This window comes from Sorex fumeus, unplaced genomic scaffold (assembly GCF_029834395.1).
Source record: "Sorex fumeus unplaced genomic scaffold, SorFum_2.1 ptg000072l, whole genome shotgun sequence".
In the NCBI taxonomy this organism is placed as follows: Eukaryota; Metazoa; Chordata; class Mammalia; order Eulipotyphla; family Soricidae; genus Sorex; species Sorex fumeus.
This window is the reverse complement of record NW_026606129.1, coordinates 19,657,311-19,672,944: the sequence shown is the minus strand read 5'-3', so window position 1 is coordinate 19,672,944 and position 15,634 is coordinate 19,657,311.

Here is a 15,634-nt window from a genome sequence, read left to right as displayed (position 1 = left end):
TGTATACAGATACTACATACACACATATACATATGTATATGTATATATATGTATATACACACACACATACAGAGCTCCACAATGGAACAACAGAAAGATAGACAACCCAATTTAAAAATGGGCAAAGAGGGCTGGAGTGATAGCACAGCAGGTAGGGCATTTGCCTTGCACGCGGCCAACCCAGGTTCGATTCCCAGCATCCTGTATGGTCCCTCGAGCAACTCCAGGAATAATTCCTGAGTGCATGAGCCAGGAGTAACCCCTGTACATCGCTGGGTGTGACTCAAAAATAAATAAATAAATAAATCACTTAATCACTTAATCCCCGTTATTCATCGATTTATTCGAGCGGGTGCCAGTAACGTCTCCATTCATCCCGGTTGCGTGCTAGCGTAGCCCAATGGTATCTGTTCGTTCTAGGAACATGCAGAGCCTCAAACCGATCATTTAGGGTCTTGACGAAGAAGTCTGACCATCTTATAGGTGGGCGTCCACGTGATCTTTTGATGTCCCGTGGAATCCAATCAGTAATGGCTCTAGTCCAGCGGTTGTCTGTAAACCTCATTACGTGTCCAGCCCATCTGATTTTTGATGTCTTGGCAAATGAGACAGCGTCCCTGATTCTTGAGCGTTGACGAAGATCAGAACTCCGGATTCTATCTCTCATTTGAGTGAATCGTGATATTCCAAGCATAGTTCTTTCGATTCCTCTTTGAGAGACCCGAATAGCGTTCTCATCCTGTTTTCGTAGGGTCCAGGTCTCTGAGGCATATGTTAATGCAGGAAGAATAGTGGAATCAAAGAGATGTGCTTGTAGCTGGAGTTTCTTTGTCCTTTTAGTTATTTCTTCAATGTTCTTGAAGGCATTCCAAGCCGCTCTCTTCCTCCTGCGCCACTCAGGTGCCAGGTCATTCATCATGTTGATTTCTCGACCTAGGTATATATAACTGTTGCATTCGGAGATGGTGGTTCCGTTGAGAGCGAATGGAGCGTCAGGAACAAGGCTCTTTCTCATAAACATTGTCTTCGCAAGATTCAGCTGTAGTCCGACCTTTCCACATTCACGGTCAAAGTCGTTCAGCATTTGTTGGCTGATGTTTGGTGTTATTAGAACGATGTCATCAGCAAAGCGGAGGTAGTTGCCGACCATCTATCTTCACTCCCATGCTTTCCCATTCCAGTCATCGCATGATGTTCTCGAGGGTGGCACTGAAGAGTTTTGGTGAAATGGTATCACCCTGCCAAACCCCTCTCTTGATATGGATGATTACTTCTTTGTAGAATGGTGAGATCTTGGTAGTGAATCCGCAATAGAGCTCACGAAGGATCCTGATGTATTGAGTTTGTACGCCCTGATTGGCTAGGGCTTCCATGACCGCTTCCGTCTCAACAGAATCAAAGGCCTTCTTTAAATCAATGAACGTTAGACAGAGCGGCATCTTGAACTCCCGAGATACCTCAATGAGCTTGGTTTTTGTGTGGATATGGTCGATGGTACTGAATCCTTTTCGGAATCCAGCTTGTTCACATGGTTGTCCTTCATCTAGTGTACTGCTAATCCTATTCAGGATGACTCGAGTGAATAGTTTGTAGATGACAGACAGTAGGCAGATTGGGCGATAGTTGCCAATGTCGTGGATGTCTCCTTTCTTGTATAGTAGTACAGTCCTGCTGGTTTTCCAATGGGATGGAACCTTGCATTCAGATAGGTAGCATGTGAAGAGTCGAGCCAATGTATTGATGAGTACTGATGGTAAGTTCTTCAGGTGTTCAGGTCTGATCTTGTCTGGGCCAGGTGCTCTTTGTTTCTTTACCGACGAGATGGCATGTTGGATTTCGGAAGGGAGAACATTGGGAACAACATATCCATCATGTGGTATGTGGTATGTGGGCAAGTGGATGTGGCTATTAAAGAGATCTGAGTAGAAGTCATGAATAATCTTCTCCATTGCCCTTCTGGAAGATGTGATAGATCCATTCTGATGTCGGAGGGCAGTCATCTTGGTTTTGTAGTTGGTGAAGGACAGGCGGGCATTACGAATGTTTTTCCCAGCTTCTGCTGCATCTACCAGTACTGCTGCTCTCCTGTTTTTGAGGTCATCCTTGATGGCTTCTCTGCACTGTTTTGCCAGTTCGGATGTTCGCTTGTGGTTGACTGAGGCATGTGCCAAGCCACGTTGGCGAATAAGTTCAAGAGTGTTCGAAGAAAGGCGGTTTTTTGTGGTTATCTCTCTCTTGGCATTCCTTGCACAATCATGGAGGTGCTGAATCATTCGATCGTATTCCTCATCAATGTTGTCAATGACGGCATCTTCCCATGTTGCCGCAACAGAGCCAAAGAGTTCCCAGTTGGTGGTTGTTCTGGGAGTCCTCTTCTTAAACCTTGCATCCTTTTCTCCTCGTTCTGTGAGGTAGAATTTTGCACGAAGAAGACGGTGGTCTGATCCCGTTTGGAATTTTGGGACAACAGCAACATCGGTTAGGCAAAACCGTCGATTGAATATGATGTGGTCTATTTCATTGTGGAACCGTCCATCGGGAGACTCCCATGTCCAACGTTTAGATTCGGCCTTTTGGAATTGTGAGTTACCATGGAAGGTTTTGGTTGACATGATGAACTCAGACAGTCTGTCACCCTGTTCGTTCCATTCCAGGCCATGGGTTCCGATGTGGAGTTCATCGACTGATCTTCTTGGTCCTATCTTGGCATGAAAATCACCGACAATGATCTTGTAGAAGGTGTGATCTTCTTTATAGAACTTCTCCAGCTCCATGTAGAATTTCTCAGTTTCTCTTTCACCATAACTGGATGTTGGTGCATAGACAACAAAGATAGAAACTGCCGGTAGTGAGCCACATTTATTCAAGTGGAATCGTCCAATTCGGATTGTTAGGCATTCGAATGAATCAATGCTCGTGACTAAGTTTGTGTTGACAAGGATACCGACACCACCGACACCTCTTTTATCACATGTTCCAAGGAACAGTTCTTCTCCAGTGTCGAAAACAGCATGATGGGATTGATGTCTTCTCGTTTCGGTCAGACCAATGATGTCGTACTTGATCTTTCGTGCTTGTACCATAAGGTCTTCAATGGATGCAGCAGATGCTAGCGTACGAGCATTGAAAGTACAGACAATCATTTTTGTTTTTCTGCGTTTTGGCAGCCTATGTCTGCCTTGGTGTTTTATCAGTCTCTCCTTCCATATCCTTCTCGACTCTGCATATTCAGGGTTAGGGAAATGAGATCCATTTATTACTGGATCTAAATAAATAAATAAATAAATATGGGCAAAAATTTAAATGGAAATTTCTTCAATGATTGCATACAGGTGGCCAAATATGTACTCATAAGGTGTTCAACATCACTAGTAAACAAGAAAAAGCAAATCAAAATCTCAATGAGATATAACTTAAACATTTGAATGAATAAACAAGCAACACAAAAGATAACATCCTTCTATTTGACCAGTACAGATTTAAAATGGTGAAGCCTCTATGGAAAATAGTTTATGATTCATCAAAAGACTAAAGATAGGATTACCATGTGATCTAACAGTTTCATTCCTAAGAATTTGAAACTAAAGACTCAAGTAGATATTTAAATGGCAATGTTCATTTTGACCTTGTTCGCAATTGCCAAAAATTTAAAACAAGCCAAGTATCCATTTAAGGATGAATGGACATTCAAATGATTGTAAATAATATTCAATGGAATAGTATTCGTCTATCAAAAAGAGTAAAATTCTGGTACACCATGCAACACTGATGAAATAAATTATGAAAAGTTTACATTACTGTAAAGAAATAAAGCAAAATACTTTATGATTTCGTTTATGTAAAGTTCCCAAAGAAGGCAAATTCAGAGGAAGTAGATTAGAGGTTAGCATGGGCTGAAGAAAGGAGAAAATGGGGAATTATTGTCTCTTGCATGATGAATTTACTTTAGAGATGATGAAAAACATGGAAAGTGTATTGTATAGTACTTTGAATATAATTAATAAAATGTGATTAATGTAAGCATGGTTAAAATGGCATAATATGGCAGGTTTCAGGAGTTGGAAAGGGGAAACTAGGGACATTGTACAGTAGTGACTGGTGTTGGATGGTATGACTGAAATTCGATCATTGAAAACTTTGTAACTGTATCTCATTATGATTCAATTAAAAAATTTTAATGGCATAATATGTGTTATGCACATTTTACCACAATAAAAATTGTTTAATACAAAAAATAAAAATATAAAACCCAGTTAATCTCTTCTGCCAGTATTCACTGCCAGATAAAAGTCACCAATGAGTAGGAAATGTGAAATTACTTTTCATGAGAACAAGGAAGGGGTTACTAATTTATTCCAGAACCAAATTCAGAGGTTGTCATAGTGTATTTATGACTACCACATGGCATTATTTCACAGGACACTCAGGAGACCACCCTGAATCCGGAACAAGGCTTTTACAGTTCAGTGATGGAGAAGGAAATGTATTATGGGACATATATGCCTTGATTCCAGAAAGACAGATTTCCTCTTCCCTTCTGAGTTAATTAAGTTTCTCTTTAAGACAATCCTATTATGTGTGGATTTATTATACTTGAGATTAGATTTTTAAAAAAAATAAACACAGAAGGTAATGTGGTCTTTGAGTAATAAAATCACTTTAACTTGTCACTATTAAGAACTGTGTTTTAAAGGAAAATCCCATAAATTCTCATATGTTTCTATATTTTGAATTAGATTATTTATTCATTGCCATTAGATTCCAATAAATTTTTGAAATGTAAAAATACATTAACTTTTTTTTAAAAAAATAACTGATTTTTTTATATGGGGAACACATATTTGAGTATGTAACAAAACCACACCATATATTAGGAATCCATTAGAAATTCAGATGCAGAAATACCTTTCATCTGATCATGCAGAAGTGAATTAATACAGATAATATAATCAGAGAAAGATAAAAAGATGTAATGTTGGATATTCAATAATCCATTACTCAGAGACAAAAGTTTCCTAATAGCCATTAAAAAGAAAATCAAAGAATATATAAATTTTAATTTAGCATAGCATTGCATCACCACATAGCTTATAGGAGGGTTCCAACACATCTAGCAACAGAAGGATTACTGGTCATTTATTAAGAATTTGGAAATGCCAAAGATAAAGAAAATTAGACTGCTAAAGAAAGATTTTAAATAAAAGAAGCTAAATTTCCTATAGTAAAAACCTTATGGAGAACTATTATGAATTTAGACGTGACTGAATAAAACTGCAGTTAAGAAAGCCAATTATTTTTATAGGGAAAATAAATTTTCCTATGATAATTCAGATAAAACTGGTAAATGGATAACTTCCCTAATAAAAGGGAGATAGAATGCTCAACATAAAAGCAATCTATAACAAACAAGAAGCAATAATGAAGAACAGATAGGAAATGTCTTTCAAGGCATATTATGAGCATACATGAATCTGAGATCTTGGGAAATGTGGTAGATTTGGAAACTGAGGGAAAGCAATTGAAATCTTGAAGTGTGCCTACAAAATCATTCCCAAATTTGGGGAGTTCGAGAACAGGGCACATTTTAGTGTTATTGAGGAATTTGAAGTCTCTACATTCTATTAAATTGTTCCTAGATTGATTAACTGGTGCTCTGAAGAAGTACCTTACCAATATTAGTTAATACTATGCAAATGACATAAACTAATATTCATCGATTAAAATTAAACTGGCAGGTTAAAATGGCTGCGAATGCTGAGGAAAAATGCTAGATTTGAGCAGCTGATGATGAATTTATAGACCAGTGCAGTGGTTTTATACCAGTGCCTAAATTTAGTTTTAGACATACTTTGCTTCATTCTCTGTTCAACTTTCACATCTGAATCTAACTCTAGTTAAAGAGAATAAAGCTAAGCATGGAAAATGCAAAATTAAAGAAATTAAAAGTAAGAGGGAGAGAAGGGGCTGTCTTTATATCAAGAGAAATGTGCCCCACCCCACTTGTTCCAAGAGTTGAGGTCCCCAGAACTAGATTTGTTCCCTAAACTCTTCCTCTGGTTTCAAATAGTGTCCAACATTTGACTCAAGTTAGTGTAAATTTAGTTTCTGTCACTTGCAACCCAAAGAGTTCATATTTAAATACTTCAGCAAGTGCTGGGTAACTGATTTCTGAGGAAAAGAACAGGTAAATATTAAATAGGGTGTTGGTAGAAAACAAAGAAGAGTATAACGGGGATCTCAGAGGAGAGGTTGGTTCAAATTACTAATGAGGCAAAAATATGAAGTGGGATCAATTTATAAAGTTAAAAATAAGAATATAAAGTTAAAATTAGAAACATGGTAGAATCATGGGACTATGGGGCAGTGTTCATGAAGGATGAGCATTAAATTGGAAATCAAAAGATGGTGTCCTTAAGGCAAATAAAGATGAGAAATGGGGGCATGGGACATGAGGAGGTGCTGGGGGGATGAGGAGAAAGAGTGCCCAACACACTGTACATAGAAACAAGAATAAGAGCTAATAAATACATGGGACTACACCAAACTAAGAAGCTTCAGCACTTCAAAAGAAACTGTGACCAAGATACAGAGACAGTCCACTTGATGGGAAAAAATGTTTACCCAATTCTCATCTGATAAGAAGTTAAAACTGAGGATATAGAAGTCTTAGGTAGAACTTTACAAGAAAAATTATTCAACACCATCAAAAAAGGGGAGAAGAAATGAACAGAAACTTTCTCAAAGAAGAAATTCAAGTGGCCAAAAGGCACATGAAAAAATGCTCTACATCACTAATCATCAGGGACATGCAAATCAAAACAACAATGAGGTATCATTTCACACCACAGAGACTGGCACACATCAAAAAGAACAAGAACAACCAGTGTCTGCATGAATGTGGATATCTCATTCATTGTTGGTGGGAATGTTGACTGGTCCAGTTTTGGGGAAAACGATGTAGTCATTTCTCAAACGCCTAGAAACTGAGCTTCCATATGACCAGCAATATGACTTCTGGGAATATACCCTGGAGGCACAAAAACACACTGCAGAAAAAACATCAGCATTTCTATGTTCATTGCAGTACTATTCACCATAGCCAGAACCTGGAAACAGCCTTAGCACCCTAGAAGAGAATACTGGGTAAAGAAACTATGGCACAATAGAGTACTAAACAGCCACCAGAAAAATTAAAGTCGTGAATTTTGCTTATAAATGGATGGACATGGAGAGTATCATGAGTCAGGAGAGCGACAGACATAGAATGATTGCACTCATTTGTCGGATATAAAATACAAAACACTATATGAGACTAATACTCAGGGACAGTATAAACAAGGACCAGAAAGATTGTCCACGGTTGGAAGCTTGTCTCAAGTGCTGGGGGACAAAGGCAGTTGAGATAGAGAAGAAACAACTGTGACAATGATAGTTGGAAATTATCACTCTGGATAGGAACTGCATGATGAAGGTAAGTAAATGAACAAACATAACTTCTCACTACCTGTATAACAATCCATAATGCCCAAAAGAGAGAGAGAAAGAAAAACAGTGAATGCCATAGAGGGAAGCTTGAAGGTTGGGAAGGAGGTGTTGGGAGGAAAACTGGTATTGGCAGTGGAAGTGTACAGTGGTGAAGGGATTGGTGTTGAAACATTGTATGACTGAAATCCAATCGTGAACAGCTTTGTAACTGTGATTTTACTGTGTGTAGCAGGGTGATTCAATTAAAAAATAAACAAAAAGAAGAGCTAAAGGGGGGACCTGAGTGATTGTATATCAGGAAAGATTCTGGCATTGCATGTGACAGCCTGGGTTCCATAACTTGAACCTATATGGTCCCCTGAGGACCACCAGGAAATAAGTCATGAAACCTGTAGCGAGAAAGAGGAAGCGGAGAAGGAGGAAGAGAGGGAGGAGGAAGAGGAGGAAGAAGGAGAAGAAGAAGAAGAAGAAGAAGAAGAAGAAGAGGAGGAGGAGGAGGAGGAGGAGGAGGAGGAGGAGGAGGAGGAGGGATTCAGGCACAGAAACTAAAAGGAAAACCTGACCACTCAATGAAGAGGGGTTGGAAGAAACTAAGTATATGAAGGTGGTGGAGAATACTTTGGATCATCTCAAGTTTAAGTGGTTTTTTTTTTACATCCAGGTGTTAGTAAAAATCATCCCAGGAAGCTATTCACTATAATATTTCTGAGTTCAAGAAAGCACATCCCACCACCACCACCATGAACCTCATCTACCAGCCTTGTTCCAGAGACTTATAAATAAACCTCAAAAGAGATCAAGAGGCCAAAATAATTTCTCAGACACTTGTTCCTGCCTGAGAACTCTGGGGTAATCTCAGAGGGGGCAGCCAGTCGTCAAAGCTGCCACCAGGCCTCTGGTCCAACTGCCCAGTAATATATTCTGGATTTTATGGAGCTACATCTCCAAACTCTGCAAAACTGACATCCCGGAAGCAACATATAGATTGGCTTGGAAGTAACATAGATGCCTACCAATTTTGATTAACAAAAACTTAACACAAAAGGCTTAACTTGTAACACCAGCTTAGTAAACCCTTGGACAAGGACTTAAACTTCCATGGTGAGATGCAGCAATATTCACAAATTTTCTCCTAAGGAAATGATTTTTGATAATTCTGTTAACCATTTAATGGTAATAGGCAATATAAGGGCTAGAGTGATAGCACAGCAGTAGGGCATTTGCCTTGCACGAGGCTGACACGGCCAAGCCGAGTTTGATTCCTCAGCCCCTCTCAGAGAGCCCAGCAAACTACCGAGAGTATCTCGCCTGCATGGCAAAGCCTGGCAAGCCACCTGTGACGTATTCGATATGCCAAACACATTAACAAGTCTCACAAGGTTACTGGGCCTGCTCAAGCAAATCGATGAACAACGGGAGGACAGTGACAGTGACAGTGACAGGCAATATAAAATAAATGACTGTGGGTCTGCTATGGAGGACAAGCTTGAGAGGTGATTGGGAAAATGGAGACCAATGGTAGAGGGAAGGTGCCAGTGGTGTGATTGGTGTTAGAATATTCAATGCCTGTATGAAATCCTCATGAACAACTTCGTGAATCACGATGTTTAAATACAGTGGGGGAGAAAAATTAATTAAAATAAAATGAAAAGAAGGAAGTTGGCCACACTCATGTCAAATTTGGAAGTGGTCTTCATAGAATTAGCACGAGGCCACCTCAGAACAATTGAAATAAAAATAGAGCAAAAAAAAGAGAACACAAATCACGATCATGATCATCCTGTTGTTCGTTGATTGCCTCGAGCAGGCACCAGTAACGTCTCCTTCTTCCTAGCCCTGAGATTTTAAAAGAGCCATATTCAGTGCTCTTTCAGGGTTAGGAGAATGAGACCCATTATTGTTACGGGTATTTGGCATATTTAGTACGCCACAGGAAGTTTGCCAGACTCTGCCGTGTGGGCAGGACACTTTCGGTAGCCTGCCAGGTTCTCCAAAATAAGAATGAGATAGTAAGATGTCACGCTGCCGCAAATGCAGCTGCGCACTTCGGGATCTGGGTTTTATAGTCTCTGGGTCTTGGCCGTTGATGGGACCAACCTGGCACAGGCAGCAGCTGGTGGTTATGACGCCTACCTACTGGAAAATGGGGGATCTGGGTGGAGAAGGCCCAGTCCTGATCTGAGCAGGCTTGGAGATCTCAGCCCTGGTACCCGCATGCCTGGGTTCCTCTGCCGGTTCCTTCATGCATGAAGCTTGTGGAGAGTGGTCTCAGTATGACTGTGGCTGGTACTGGAGGTCTTCAGCTGCTAGGGCTCTGCTGGGGGGGACTCAACCCGCCCCCCCACTAAGGGACCCTGGTGAGGACAGTCAGGTGCGGGGGCAGGAAACTCTCAAATTTGGAAGTAGTCTTCATAGAATTAGCACGAGACCACCTCAGAGCAATTAAAATAAAAATAGGGCAAAAAAGAGAACACAAACAGTATTAGCAAATAGAAACACACACCCCCCTTCCTACTTGTATTCTCTAATTTATTTTGCTGGGTCAAATAAGAAATTAAATAAGGAATACCAACAAGTGTTCATATCATAAACCTGTGCATAGCACTTTGAATACTGCTTTGAACAAGGCTAAGTATTCAGTGACTCATCCTAGACTCCACCCCGGAGTCACTACAAAGACAATTGTTCCCAATGAACGTGGATGATTAAATAATAATACGTTTGCCTAATAGGCTATTACACAATTATTTAAATTTGTGTCTTTGTTTTTGTTAACTTTATTTTTAAATATCTTATTTAATTTAATTGTTTGGCTTACAGTACTATTAAAAATGGTTTTTCATGTACATAATTCCAAATTCTAAATTTGTATTTTTGAATGAATGATACAAAATGGTTTGGGGAAGTGCCTTTAATCTAATAGCAAGAGAAAAATAAATAAAATAAAAATATTGCTAAGGAGGAATACACATATCCACACAAATGCAGCTAAAGAAACTTCACAGCCGTTATTCATGGATAACAGAAATCATAGGGATTTATATATTTTTCTTGAATAATGTTATTTAAATATTTAAATAAGGAAGCACATCATCTACTTTTTTTCTGATTTCAATAATACATTATGGTGGAACTAAATTTCAAACAACGAAAGTTTGATCAGTTCTATCAAAAACTGTAGAGATAGTATAGGGGGTAAAGTCCTTATTTTGCATGCAGTGGATCCTAGTCTAAATATCTGCACTACATGTGGTCCCTGAACACCACTGGGAGTCATTCCTGAGCCGGGAATAGACTCTGAGTGTTGGTTCTAAGCCAGGATATTAGGATAAGCCTCTGGACGCTGCCCTGCAAGCAGGAAGCTGAACCAAGGCCCCACTTTTACATTAAATGGGCAAGATAAAACTTGCGAGTCCAGACGATCTGGAAAGTACAGCATGCTCTCATATGCCCACCTGGCCATATATTATCTTGGCAGTACAAAGCAGCAGTTTCCCCCTCTTTTACACATCTTTAATCTGATTTGACCTTCAAGTATCAGTATGACCCTTCTCTTGGTTTTGTGTAACCAACCACAAGAATGTGGGAGACATAACCTGCAGGGCCTACGTGTCCAGCTCCATATCTTCCTCTGACATTTTAATCATTACAACATAGCTTTGACAACATAGCTTTGACAAGACAACATATACCCTGTTGTTCTTTTGACAAACGCTTATCCTATAACTATATTCTCATTAGTGATTCTTTCTCTGTAATGAAGTTATTAAGATGTAACTGATAAAAATAGAATGAAATGAGGCCTCCGGCAGCCACTCTTCACCTGGAGCCTAAGTGAACTTTGGCCCTCCATGCTCGCTCCATTCCTCTCACATGTCTTATCTCTGTGCCTCCAACCGACTGATATCACTTCATGTAACACTGAATACCACCAAGTTCAGCCCAAACCCACACACCTCCCCCACACTCCCAAATCCCACCCCCCTTCACGAAAAAGTAGAAGGTTGAAACAGGGAAGTCAATAGTTGAGAAATAATCACCATTAACTTTAATAGAATATGACAGTTTTTGTAAAAATTCTGGCAATTTTGATAATGTGATGATGGAAGACACTTTTATAAATGTTATAAAATATTTTAGAGAGATAAAACTACAAAAGTGAAACAATGGTAGTATAGTTGAAGCTTCTGTGCCCTCCTAAGAACATTTCCTTCCTTTCTAACTAGACATAGAGATTATTCAGAATATTGTAGTGAGAGTCACCCTTTGGTAATTGAAGTTATCAGTGGTGAGAGATCAAGCCAGGAGCTGGGAGGCTCTTCAGAATTTGAAGGTAAAGCAGAATACAATAGGACAATAGCTTGAGTAGAATACAGAGTGGAGCAAAGGTTTCTAATTTATAACATGGCAGAAATAAATTTCTGCAATAAAAAAGCCAGATAGAGATTAAGATTGTAATATTGATGAGAATGAACGATTGGTTTGAGGCTCTTCATATTCCCGGAGCGAACAGATGCCATTGGGCTACACTAGCACGCGACAGGGACAAATGGAGACGTTACTGGCGCCCGCTCGAGCAAATCAACGACTAACGGGAAGTTAAGTGATGAAGTGATTGATGAGAAGATGTACCCAAGACATCCACCCAAATGCTAAGAATAATTCCAGTAGGCACTTTGGGGTGAAATTCTGCTAAATCCCTGAATGACCCCTTCTAGTCACTAAAGGAATACCTTTTTTTTTCTTTTTGGGTCACATTCGGTGATGCACAGGGGTTACTCCTGGCTTTGCACTCAGGAATTACTCCTGGCGGTGCTCAGGGGACCATATGGAATGCTGGGAATTGAACCTGGGTCAGCCGCGTGCAAGGCAATCTCCTTACCTGCTATACTATAGCTCCAGCCACAGGAATACCACTGATTCAATCTATTTATTTTCCTTGTCCTCTGTATATTTCTTTAGGGTAAAATATAAATTATATTAGCATAAACATGATTTAGGCAGATATGCCCCCTCTTGGAAATTGTAGGAAAGCATAGAAATGGTTAAAATGCAACAAAACATTAATATCGCCCACAGCACGATAAAGGCTGCAGTTCTTCCTTGAAGAATTGAATTCTGTAAAAGAGCAGATTTCTTCATTTTTATTTCAAATAGTGCCATATACATAAATCAATTTGTGGTTTCATTTTACATTACTATTGAAAATGAATGAAAGAGCTACTTGACTGTTCAAGATGCTACTCTATTCTTCTCAATAAGATTATACAATAATACCCAAATTTTAACCAACAGAATGAGCTGGGAAATTATTCACGAGCTAGGACTCGCTTCATAAGAGGGAGACTCTCATGACACAATATGAGAAGTGCATGAACATTATTGCTTGCACCCCAAATATTTCATTTCCAGTTCTGATGATCATGAAACACTAAACTAGCATTTGATAATATTAAATAACTCTATGCTTTTGAAGGATTTAAAGCATTTTGTCTCAAGAAACCACTTACAATATTCACTTGGTGTGACTTCTTATGTACATATATTTGAACGCCTTTATTAAAATTAACCAGCATTAACTTGCATTCTTTATTTAAAGTGTAGGGTAATTCAGGATAGCATCTGTCTTGATAGCTATATTTAATTGATATTAAATTGCATTTGTACACTTGGAAAAATATTAATATATGAAAGCATTATGAATTCAGGTAGCATCTAATTACTTACTGTTGAAAATTAGTTACCACTAAAATTATTTTGAATTTTCTTACATCTACAAAACAAACAGAATACTGTATTTTTGTTTACAAGCGATATCACTGAGCAGATAGTCACACAAGTATTTTTGTGATTATATAAAATGAAGTCACAAAGCAATTCTCTAAAACTGTTTTATGCTGATATTTACTAATAAAATAGTTTATAAGTCACATATAATTTTAAGAGGATTATATGCTTCTTTTTTTTAAAACAGCATTTTCCTATATAGGTAAAGGCCCTCCCGTTGATCGTCGATTTGCTCGAGCGGGCCCAGTAACGTCTCCATTGGAGACTTTGTTGTTACTGTGTCTGGCATATCGAATACTCTCGGTAGCTTGCCGGGCTCTCCGAGAGGGGCGGAGGAATCGAACTCGGGTCGGCCATGTTGGCCGCTTGTAAGGCGAACGCCCTACCCGCTGTGCTATCGCTCCAGCCCCTTCCTATATAGAGTAATACTATTATTTTAATTTTTAAAATGTTACCAGTATTTACTAAAAGCAATAATAGTATTCCTATATAGAGTAATACTATTATTGCTTTTAGTAAATACTGGTAACATTTTAAAAATTAAAATTAAAGTGCTTGTCTGTGAGCTATTATTATTGCTCTTCAGTGAGTAATTTAACCTTTGAGCCTCACACCTACAAGCAATTAGCTCATCCATTGCTCTCAGTCAAACATTTGTAGGTCCTACCTTGACTGGTTCAATTGATTATTACACCCCTAGAAATAACTGTGATATTGACGAAGGATTTTTTAGATGTTCACTTATTATCACAAATGCCCCAACACTAGGAAACAACAGAATCACCTCTTGATTTAAAAATGTAGATGTTCGGATACCATACTTGACTTTCTGATCCTAGTATTTCTTGGGGTAGGAACCAAGAATTTATATTTCTAACAAATTCCCTGATGATGCTGAAGTTTCTGGTCTTTATAGCACACTGAAAACCATTGATAAGGAGGTCTGTAGAGAGAGTATAGGGGTTAAAATCCTCACTTACACACTGCTGACATCAGTTGGATCCCCAGCAATGCATATGGTCCCCCTGAGCACTGCAAAAGTACAACCAGGTGTGGGCCAAACTGAAAAAAAAAAAAAGAAAACTATTGATATGCACAGAATATTTAAATATACACATTCCCCCGCTCTCTCCCTCCCCTCCTTTCTCTCTCTCTCTCTCTCTCTCTCTCTCTCTCTCTCTCTCTCACACACACACACACACACACACACACATACACACAAGGACAGAGCCCTTGATATTTCTTCCACCTCTTCCCTTTCCTTTTGATGTTGTTGAGGTGTTCAAGGGCTGCCCATCTTATTGGTGCCTATACAGTTGCCAATGCTCAGAAGAGCACACACACTTGCTGTGGTACCAGGATTGTTGCACCTGATAATAAATGGGGGAATGGGGGCAATGCCAAGATTGAATTTGTGGCCTCACACCTGCAATGAAGCCACTCTACTTATGAGCCACATCCCCATCATTGACTTAGATGATTTCTCATTGAAGAGTGCAGTTATTTTTCATCTGAAGATCACGCTCTCTTAAATAAGACTGAATTTTCTCAGAGAAGAATGATGACAAAGAATGAAGGATACCTGACACCATTCTTAGAGGGAAAAGCCAGGTATGGTCTTATCTCGGACTAGACATCCTGAAACAGAATTAGTTTATCTGGCTTAATGGATAAGATATTCAGGGGAAATTCCGGTAACATTTTCTACAGGGAAATTATTTTGATCTTTTAAGAAAATTCTAGCCATTAGTAAATAAAAAAGATGACAACAAAATCATAGCTACAGTGTTATCTATAGATCAATCAGATACTTAATTGAATTTTGTTTCTGTAGCACTCAGTTTTCTACAAGAAACACAAGCTGCTCTAAATATTTTATTGTTTTTTCCAGGAGTATTTATGAGACATCCATTCTCCTATTAATTTATTCAACAAGCTCAAATATTTTTTAAAAAAACTTCCTAGTTTAACAAAAAATCAGAAAGAAATATATTACAAGAACAACAAACATATGTTAGCTATTTATTCTTTTCAGTATTTTTATTAATTCATTCTACAAATTATTTCATATCTACAGTGTGCCAGAAACTATTCAAAGGGCTCTCCAAGTGCTATTGAAGAATACACTGAGTACCACATTGATTGCCATTATTACCATACGATTGCTATAATCCCATAACACTTAGCAAAATAGAGAACGCTGAAACAGATCAGGTATCATAAGACTATCTGCCATAAACCATCCAGAATTGTGAGAACAGGGTCAGGGAAATGGTTCAGATAACTGGAGTGCATGTTTTACGCACAAGGGCCCTGAGTTCAAGTCCTTGAGCTACATAAATCCCCAAGCACTGCCATGAAT